The sequence below is a fragment of the Meles meles genome, chromosome 13 (genome assembly GCF_922984935.1).
Source record: "Meles meles chromosome 13, mMelMel3.1 paternal haplotype, whole genome shotgun sequence".
In the NCBI taxonomy this organism is placed as follows: domain Eukaryota; kingdom Metazoa; phylum Chordata; class Mammalia; order Carnivora; family Mustelidae; genus Meles; species Meles meles.
Window position 1 is genome coordinate 20320974 of NC_060078.1, and position 8852 is coordinate 20329825.

At 38.3% G+C, this 8852-nt stretch overlaps 1 pseudogene; it reads right to left on the reverse strand.

Annotated features, from left to right (window-relative positions):
* Positions 1–1659: 1659 nt before the first annotated feature.
* On the reverse strand, positions 1660–2843 carry LOC123954844 (annotated as a pseudogene).
* Positions 2844–8852: the final 6009 nt, after the last annotated feature.

Sequence of the window (8852 nt, forward strand, 5' to 3'; positions counted from 1 at the left end):
AGTAGGAAGTTTTTATACAGTTAACTGATGATATCTATTATTTCTCTTAATTTTATCAACATTCACTTTAAGAATATTCTCTTCCTTTCTTTCCTGTCCCCAGCTACTTTCCCTTCTTTTCTTCATAGCACCAACCTCTTAAAATTTTGAAAACGTTATAAAGCACAGACTGTGTTTTAAAATTTTAAAGCAGTAAAAAACAAAAAAAAACTAAGTATTTTTAAAATGTTAAATTGAGTCTTTGGAAAGAATAAGAAAATGAACATACTTACTATTTTAAATTTATAAAACAGCATAATTATACAAAGATGCTTTCATCAGTCTCTCACATTGTTCACAGAGTACTTTTGGTAATTGATTAAATCACTGATTATATTTAATAGCAAATACATAAAATAGAAAACCATTTTCTAATACACTTTAAAATATTTTTTAAAAATTTACTGACTAAAGAACTAAATATTTAAAATTGACCCTAAACAAGAATTTTAAATGAGCTAAACATTTTTTTCACTTTAACATCATTTGAGACACCCTTATATAAAATTGTTTCTGATTAACTTAGGTGATGTGCAACAAAATACTGGAATTTATTTTTTTTGCTTGTATTGACTGAAATTAGAATTTATCCAGTTTCATTTCTCCTTCCCCACAAATCCTGTTTAAAATATAGGAAGGGGCGCCTGGGTGGCTCAGTGGATTAAGCCGCTGCCTTCGGCTCAGGTCATGATCTCAGGGTCCTGGGATCGAGCCCCGCATCGGGCTCTCTGCTCCGCAGGGAGCCCGCTTCCTCCTCTCTCTCTGCCCGCCTCTCTGCCTACTTGTGATCTCTCTCTCTGTCAAATAAATAAATAAAAATCTTTAAAAGAAACAAAAATATGGGAAGAAAGCCTCTGATCAACCCTGCTTAGCTTCCAGTATCAGGTATATCGGGCGTGTTCAGGGTGGTATGGCCGTAGAACCCTTGCTCAGCGGGGAGCCTGCTTCTCACTCCCGCTCCCCCGCTTATGTTTCCTCCCTCACTGTATCTCTATCTGTCAAATAGATAAAATGTTTTAAAAAAAATAAAATATGGGAAGAAGGAAGGGAGTGTATAGTTTTGACCTCACTAGTTTTGACACAGTGACCTTTTATTTGTTATAGTTTGACACAGCGACCTTTTTAAGACTGCCAACCAGCAGCCTTAACATTAAAAAACTTGATTTGGTTATAGCCATCTCTAAGGTTCTGTTGATTTATTTATTTAACACAGATCAGAAAACATTTTTCTTCAGTTTAAAGTTGTAAAAAAAAAAAGTAGCCTTTTGTTGTTCTCGTATTTATGTTATCACTCGATTTCTAAGGATTCCAAACCAATTAAGCTCTAACTTTAAAAAGCATTAAAGATCCCTACTGTAGCAGTGTGTTCTATAGTTCATCAATCTTACTTTCAAATTAAGATGAAAATGGTAGCAGTCTCCATAATCTTAAAATCTAGGTGAAACAACTTGTAAAATGTAACCAGGTCACTAGACCAACACACTAGTGTTCAACTTCATAATCTCTAGCAGTAAAACACCTGGAATAGCCATTAACAAATGTGCTCATTGGATTGTAGATTAATTTCTTTGAAAGAATTTTTTAAAAGTATAGTTCAGTTGCAGGCAAACATGAAAGATATCAAAGATCTTGTTTATCTCCATCTTTCCCAGTGGGGTCAGATGCAACTGGGACCTTATTAGTTCCAACAAAAACAGATTCAAAGGCAGATTCCAGTTCATCCAAAGAATCAGCAGCTATGGCTACTTTAATTAGTGTTGCATTGGTGAAAGATTGTTGCTGCTTGGAAATTTTGCTGGATTCCACTGCTTCTGTACCTCTTTTACCAAGACTTTTGACATAATTACAAGGTGTAAGTCTTGTTTGACCATCAAGACTAGCCAGAAGTCAGCCATGCACTTTGGGTTGCTGTTCTTTGAGAGGTTAAGTTTAGCATATTGCCAGCATGGAAAGAAATTTCGTCAGATACAGCAGCAAAATCATATTCTCTAGCAACTATGTGGTCATCCTCACCACTTGCCCAGTTCGTATTGTTACTTCATCATTATGGGTAGGCAGCATTTTCCAGATGAGGTAAGGACTACCAAGAATAATCGCAAAGAATAGGAACATTGGTCGAGATTTTGCTGAGTTAGCTGCTCTGCCCTCATCATCAAGACAAGCCACAGTTCCTTCACTTTCTGCCCAAAGGTCTTCATTCAGAGCCTCTTAAACTATCATCCACTGCAACTGTTTGTAAAGATACCTTATAGTCCTAATGCAAAAACTGAAAAAGCCTTTGTGAAATGTATTTTTAATTGGGAAAAGTGATTTGCTACATCCAATACAGCCCCAAACATACAGACAGCTGAAAAGGTAGCATCCATCATCATACTCACAGAGGCAAATACATGCACAATACTTCAGTGGACTGAAACGCACCTCTTCTGCTTTCTTCAGCTTGCTGAACAAATCTCCTAGGTAGCCAATCATCACACAGAGGTGGTTATAGCCAAGCCCATTATCTCCATAACTATAAGGGCTATAGCTTCCATAAAATGCATTTCCACAGGCACCATATCTTGAAGAAAATGAACTGTAAGCATGTCTGAACGTATTCACATTGCTGCTTCCTGTCTGCTGTGATGGCCTTGGAAGAATGGGTGGGACACTCTGGTAAGTGTTGGTTGTTCAGGTCTTGTCAGTAAAGTAGGACCCAAATCAGCAGATTGGAAAGTGGGGCCAGGTCTTCATCCTGGCCAAGCTCCAGGAATTCTGCAGGTCTCCCTGAGTTTGAGGGTCAGGGGAGGAGTCTGGGAAGCCATCTCCTCTTCCCCTCAGCTCCCAGTCTGTGCTGGGAGGTTCTATTTAAATGACTTGTTTATACTGGAATTTTGGGCACTGAATTTGGTGGGATTAAGTGATGAGGGGTCCAAATTTGTTTATTAGTCCTTCAGAAATTATTGAAACATTATGAGCATTCGGTAATTTTGGATTTTTTTCCCCCCTGTCACCAGTCAGAACAGTTTCTCAGCAGTTGTGTAACTAAGGTGAACAAGAATTTTACTAGTGGCAGATACTTAGTTTTACTGGTGGTAGAGGCCAGTAGTTTTTATGACTTCGAAATTTATACCCTGACCACAAAGGTACTTACATAAGGTTAGTGGAGATTTGTTAAAAGCATCATTTTCTGTTAATTTTGACATTAACAACATCTGATTATGTGTAATGTAAACTTAGTATCAGATATAAGTTAGACCTAAACAACTCAGGATATTTATCCTAAAGCTATCTCCTCACCCTCAGTTTTTACTTTTGCAAAGCTCCTACTTGTCCTCTGTAATAAGAGCCTGAATGACAATTTGGATGGTGAGACAGACATGTCACCACCTTTAACAAATTCTATTTTTGACAGTGTTATCTTGGATTCAGAAGGGATGTGTCCCTTTTTTTAATGGAAAATGGGAATAGATTGCTGATGAAGTTTGTTGCTGAGTATTAACAAAAAAGGGGCGCCTGGGTGGCTCAGTGGGTTAAGCCTCTGCCTTCGGCTCAGGTCATGATCTCAGGGTCCTGGGATCGAGCCCTGCATCAGGCTCTCTGCTCAGCAGGGAGCCTGCTTCCCCTCTCTCTCTCTCTCTCTGCCTACTTATGATCTCTCTCTCTCTCTTTCTGTCAAATAAATAAAATCTTTAAAAAAAAAAGGGTAGTTGAGGAAAATAATTAGAACTAGACATTGCTCTCTATAAAAACCAAATGATGAAAAAAAGTTTTGAAAATGGTGAGATGAAGCCTTCTTTCCTTTTCCTTTTCCAAAATCCATTAAAGTGGCTAAAGAAATGCAAAACAGAGGGACAAAAATAGCAACATTAGAAAATAAGAAACAGTATCATCAATAGAGTAGCAATTTCTAGGTATTTTTGGAAGATAGGAGATGGGTAGTGACCAATAGGTGTTCGTTGGTGCCAACATAAACCAACCACATAAGGTGAGTGAAAAATAAATGGAGGTCTCACCTGTTCTGAGTTGGGGGGGGGCGCTAGTAACAAAGGTTATCTCTTAAGGTTTAGAGAGAAATTGGGGTTGGGTTGGAGCAGGAGAGGAATAAAATGGACAGACTAGAGTTTGTTTCTCCTTATTTTGCTTAAGTTAAGGAAAGTAGAATGATAAGATACTGCATGGTTGGCTCTATCCAAACTAGGTGCCATGATTCTTAACCTTTACTCAAAAGAATCAACCCTAGAGCTTTTAAACATGCAGATGCCTAGAGTCAAAATCTGGAAGGTAGAACTAAGTGCTGGCTTTTTGTAAGTTGTCTTGGTAAAAATAATGTGCAGCTGGAATTGAGAACCATTTGGTGGGAGTAGTGCTGTATTTTGGCTTCCCAACCTGGTGGTTGGTGGCTGGTATTACCTGGATAGGTTATAGGTAGAGTAAATATAGTCCATTATCCCAGTTGGAAGGTTTTTGAAAAAGCAAGAATTAGTAATCATACCTGGACAACAAGAAGCTGGAGCCTATGGTCACTCTAAGTTAAGAGTGTGCTTAGGTATTCCTTTCACCTCTGTGTAGTTATGCTGTTGGTTGGAAGAGCCAGGTTGTACAAGGAGCTGCTTCCGTTTACTCCAGTATGCCTTGTAAATAAAACCATTTTTTGGTATGCCATGATGTGAAAGAGGCTGATAAATACTGTTTCTAGCTAACCACAGGCTACTTTTTTTTGTTTGTTTCTTTTCAGCATAACAGAATTCATTTTTTTTGCACCACACCCAGTGCTCCATGCAATGCATGCCCTCCATAATACCCACCACCTGGCTCCCCCAATCTCCCACCCCCCGCCCCTTCAAAACCCTCAGGTTGTTTTCAGAGTCCATAGTCTTTCATGGTTCATCTCCCCCTCCAATTTCCCTCAACTCCCTTCTCCTCTCCATCTTCTCATGTCCTCTGTGTTATTTGTTATGCTCCGCAAATAAGTGAAACCATATGATAATTGACCTCTCTGCTTGACTTATTTCATTCAGCATAATCTCTTCCAGTCCGATCCATGTTGATACAAAAGTTGGGTATTCATCCTTTCTGATGGAGGCATAATACTCCATAGTGTATATGGACCACATCTTCCTTATCCATTCGTCTGTTGAAGGGCATCTTGGTTCTTTCTGCAGTTTGGCGACCATGGCCATTCCTGCAATAAACACTGGGGTTCAGATGGCTCTTCTTTTCACTACATCTGTATCTTTGGGGTAAATACCCTGCAATTGCAGGGTCATAGGGAAGCTCTATTTTTAATTTCTTCAGGAATCTCCACACTGTTCTCCAAAGTGGCTGCACCAACTTGCTTTCCCACCAACAGTGTAAGAGGGTTCCCCTTTCTCCACATCCTCTCCAACACACGTTGTTTCCTGTCTTGCTAATTTTGGCCATTCTAACTGGTGTCAGGTGGTATCTCAATGTAGTTTTAATTTGAATCTCCCTGATGGATAGTGACAATATTTTTTCATGTGTCTGATAGCCATTTGTATGTCCTCATTGGAGAAGTGTCTGTTCATATCTTCTGCCCATTTTTTGATATGATTTTCTGTTTTGTGTGTGTTGAGTTTGAGGAGTTCTGTATAGATACTGGATATCAACCTTTTGTCTGTACTGGCATTTGCAAATATCTTCTCCCATTCCGTGGGTTGCCTTTTTGTTTTGTTGACTGTTTCCTTTGCTGTGCAGAAGCTTTTGATCTTGATGAAGTCCCAAAAGTTCATTTTCGCTTTTGTTTCCTTTGCCTTTGGAGAAATATCTTGATAAGCCACATTTCTGATCAAAATGCAATTACGTGGGGGCGCCTGGGTGGCTCAGTGGGTTAAAGTCTCTGCCTTCGGCTCAGGTCAGGAACCCAGGGTTCTGGTATTGAGCTCCACATCGGGCTTTCTGCTCAGAGGAGAGCCTGCTTCCACCTCTTTCTCTCTCCGCCTGCCTCTCTGCGTACTTGTGATCTCTGCTGTCAAAAAAAAAAAAATCTTAAAAAAAATGCAGTTACTTTAGAAATCAATAGCAACACCAACAAAAGCTAGAAAACTCCATGTGATTGGGAATTAGAAAAAAGATGTCTAAAATCACTGAGCAAAGAAGTTATCACAAAAAGTATAAAATTTAACTAAACGCTTCTAATGAAAATATTACATGAAAAAACAAAAATATGTTACCACCAGAATAAAAAGTACAGAAACTCAAATTTAGTATTAGAAAGGCAAAAAAATGAGGATTATTAAACCACAGGATGATCTGTTTTCTTATTTGTTTTGGTGTATTTGACACACACAATATTACATTAATTTCGAGTATACAACTTGTCCTAATTTCATTCCTCATTTAAAAAAATGATTCACAGCTGAGTTTTATCTACTTTTTTTTGTTTAATATTTTTCAGTGTTCCAACATTCATTGTTTATGCACCACACCCAGTGCTCTATGCAATATGTTCCCTCCTCAATATCCACCACCAGGCTCACCCAATCCCCCACCCCCTCTCCTCCAAAACCCTCAGTTTGTTTCTCAGAGTCCACTGTCTCTCATGGCTCATCTCCCCCTCCAATTTCCCCTAACTTGTTTCTCCTTTCCATCTCCCAATGTCCTCCATGTTATTCCTTAAGCTCCACAAGTAAGTGAAACCATATGATACTTGACTCTCTCTGCTTGACTTATTTCACTTAGCATAAACTCCTGCAGTCCTATCCATGTTGATACAAAAGTTGGGTATTCATCCTTTCTGACAGAGGCATAATACTCCATTGTATATATGTATCATATCTTCTTTATCCATTCATCTGTTGAAGGGCATCTTGGTTCTTTCCACAGTTTGGTGACTGTGGCCATTGTTGCTATGAGCATTGGGGTAGAGATGGCCCTTCTTTTCACTACATCAGGATCTTTGGGGTAAATACCCAATAGTGCAATTGCAGGGTCATAGGGAAGCTTTATTTTTAATTTCTTAAGGAATCTCCACACTGTTTTCCAAAGTGGCTGCACCAACTTGCATTCCCACCAACAGTGTAAGAGGGTTCCCCTTTCTCCACATCCTCTCCACCATTTGTTGTTTACTGTCTTGTTGATTTTGGCCATTCTGACTGGTGTAAGATGGTATCTCAATGTGGTTTTGATTTGAATCTCCCTGATGGCTAATGATGATGAACATTTTTTCATGTGTCTGTTAGCTATTTGTATGTCTTCTTTGGAGAAGTATCTGTTCATGTCTTCTGCCCATTTTTTGATGTGATTATCTGTTTTGTGTGTGTTGAGTTTGAGGAGTTCTTTATAGATCCTGGATATCAACTCTTCATCTAGTGTCATTTGCGAATATCTTCTTCCATTCTGTGGGTTGCCTCTTAACCATTATATTGTACTGTCTTTCATTTTAGTTAACTATTGAATACTTACTGTTATAGGTATTGTAAGCATTCTGTATGAACTTACTTAGTCTTTAATACAACCTGATGAGGTTGATACTATCATTTTCATTTTTTTGCAGATGAGAAAAACTGAGTTACCAGATGTTGAGTAACTTTCTTAAGATGGGTCTTAAGGAGGGCATGTGTTATGATGTAAACTGGGTGTTATATGTAACTAATGAATCATTGAACACTACATAAAAAACTAATGATACTGGAGCGCCTGGGTGGCTCAGCGGGTTAAAGCCTCTGCCTTCGGCTCGGGTCGTGATCCCAGGGTCCTGGGATCAAGCCCCGCATTGGGCTCTCTGCTCCGCGGGGAGCCTGCTTCCTCCTCTCTCTCTGCCTGCCTCTCTGCCTAGTTGTGATTTCTCTCTGTCAAATAAATAAAATATTAAAAAAAAACTAATGATACTATATGTACTATATATGTGTGTGTGTGTGTGTGTGTGTGTGTGTATATACTATTGTACTATACAGTGGCTAACTGAACATAAAAAAAAAAGAGAGAGAGAAGATGATGAAGTGGCAGCACCACAATTTGAATCTAGATATATAGATACTGGGACTCCAGAGCCCTCATTCCTAGTTATCCTATCATTTTGAAATCTGAAGAACAAAATTTCAAGAAGCCAATAATTAGATTAAATAAAGCTACAAAATTTCAAAAGACAAGTATGCTTATCTGTTATTTCAGAACTCACTTTTAATATTTTATACCCCAAAGGAATCTACAATTTTCTTTTTACCATATCAATATGTTTCTCTTTGATCTCATCCCTGCTGTCATAGTCACAAGTCTGCATGTACACTTACAACTGATTCCTTAAAATGGTGGCAGGAAAAAAAAAGGTGCATTTAGGGAATAGACAGGAGAATAGTATGGCTGGAGTGTGCTAAATAACCTGGAGAATATGAGACTTGATCTGTGGTAGGGAGGTTAAATAAACATCTGAAATGCTGACAGTTGACCATCCAACTATCATATGATATAGGAGGAATTCATATTTGAAGGAATGTTCATATTTTAAAATGATGCACTTTTGAAATTTAAATCTTTTTTTGTTGATGCATTTTAAGCTTTACTGAGATACAGTCTACATATTATACAATTTAAAGCATACAACTGCAGTTTTTATTTAGTATATTCAGAGTTATGCAAGTATCACAATCTAATTTTAGAATGTTTCTGTCACTCCTAAAAGAAACCCTGTCCATCCCCTACCCTCAGCCCTAGGCTACCACAACCATTAATTTACTTTGTGTATTTGTCTAGTCTGAACATTTCATATAAATGAAATCATGTAATATGTAGTCTTTTGGGACTGGCTTCTTTCACTCAGCATGGTATTTTCAAGATTCATCCCTGTTTTGGCTTGTATAAATACTTCATTCCTA